The following is a 2,112-nucleotide window of genomic DNA, read 5'->3' as shown; positions in this document are numbered from 1 at the left end:
TTTTTTTTGTTTTTTTGTTTTTAACAATCCTTTGGGGATCTCAGAACCCAACCATCTTGACACAGTTCCAAATTTAAAAAAGGAAGGGAGTGTGTTCCCAAATTTTCTTAGTAGTCATTTATAACTCAGAATTTATTTTTCTATAGAAATGTCTTACAGTGTTTATCTTATTAAATAAGACCTATTTTAGTTCATTGTGATGACAGTTTACAAATTATAATGCTGTTATAATGCCAGTGATCAAATGAAACAAAAATTGAATAAGAATAGTTTATTTTGAACCATGTGGTACTTAGAGAAAGCCACAACAGTGAGAAATAGCGACTTTGTGAAGACTTTGAAAGGGCCTTCTAGTCTCCTTCGAGGACATGAACGATGTACAGGACTAGCTTTTTCTTGTCCAAATTCACTGCAAAATTCACAGCTCTTCTCGTCCTTGATCACTAGTATACTCCTTTCACTTACATTCACGATGAGGATCTATTTTGGTCTGGTGAAGAAGGAAAAACAACTATACACTTGAATCTGATGGAACTTCATTTACCAAGGTCGGGGTCTGCTTATGTTTAATCTTTTCTTGCCTCATTTGAAAAGAATGTTCTTAACACACCTCTGAGAAATAACTCAGCTTGTGCTGGGAATTGGTCCCCACAGGTATTAAAAAATCCCGATAGCCCACCAGATAAGGGGCCCAGGAAGGGAGGGGGCACACTTTGCCAGAACACTGTTCGGCTCACCATTAAGAGATTATAAGGACCCTTTCTTATGTTTTCCCTTAGGGACTAATGCAGAATGATATTTTTTCTACATATTTGAGTGGCATCCACATCAGGTTTATTGTTTGGACTAGGTTGTTCTTCCTAAAGGACTTAGCATCCATGGGACAATGTGGAAATTCATGAATATTTTAAAGTTCCATCAACACATCATGAAGGTGCTAAAACCGATTGGAAATACATAAAACATAGTTGTGACCACTTGCAGATCATGACAGTAGCTGGAAAGAAGTTTAAGAGATGATAAATAGCTCTCCCTGCAGTTTTTCACCTACTGGGATGCACACTAGTAACAAAATCCACACGAGTTCATATTGTAGTCTGATTGCAAACAAGTGCCTGCACTTACAAAATAAAGATAAAGATAAAGATAATGATAATGATAATGATGGCAACATGATCATCCCAGGTACCATTTTCCTTCAGTCTCTCTCTTTCCTGCCACTCTCACCCCAGCCTGGCCTCCCCAGTCTTTTCTGCATTCACTTCCACTCATTTGAAAGGAAATAAAGCAGAAAAGAACCAGTAAGACTGGGGGAGAAACAAACATTAAGTTGTTCAAGATCCTCTTGTGCGTTTGTGAATGTTGCTTTCCTCTGAGAGACCTTCCCTGGTGACTCAATCACAAAGAGCTGCCCCATTCATCCTCTAGCACATTCTCCTGTTTCTTTTCTTTTCTCTTTTTATGGCATTTTGCATTGTCTAATGTTCTTATTTATATTTCTTTCCTTGTAGATTGTCTGTCTCCCCCAAGAGAATGTAAACACCATGAGACTGGGGAATTTATCTGTCCTGTTCACCCCAGTATCTCCAGTACCTAGAACAATGCCTAGTACTAGAAGGTGCTTAGTAAATAAATGTTGATGATGCAAATACCCTGAAATTTATGAGACATAGGGGAAAAGTGAACAGATAAAATTATAGAATTTAGAACTGGAAGGAACTGTAGAGAGAATTATTCAGTAGATTCTGATACTTGTAAGGATATTCAAGGAGATAATACAGGCAATCAATTCAGTGTCTGATAATTAGATGGTAAGCATTCAAAAAATTGTGGCTGTTATGTTCTTCTTCTTATATTATTGTTAGCCAGAAAAATTACCTGGCCTCTAGGATCTGACAGTGTTCTTTCCCAGCCCAGCAAAAGGATTTGGTGCCTCTTACCTTATCCTGATCCCAAAAATAAAATTCTACTTAAAGCCTGAAAGCTGCCCCCCCCTCCCCCAGCCATGGTCCCAGCATCTCTGTGCATTAGCAATGCAGGGTTAGTGCTACGATCCACAGTCTCCCTTGAGAATATTGGGTGAAAAATCTCTACAGGATTGGCCTCAGCTTT

The sequence above is a fragment of the Galeopterus variegatus genome, unplaced genomic scaffold (assembly GCF_000696425.1).
Source record: "Galeopterus variegatus unplaced genomic scaffold, G_variegatus-3.0.2 Scaffold3392, whole genome shotgun sequence".
NCBI lineage: Eukaryota > Metazoa > Chordata > Mammalia > Dermoptera > Cynocephalidae > Galeopterus > Galeopterus variegatus.
This window is presented reverse-complemented; position numbering follows the sequence as displayed.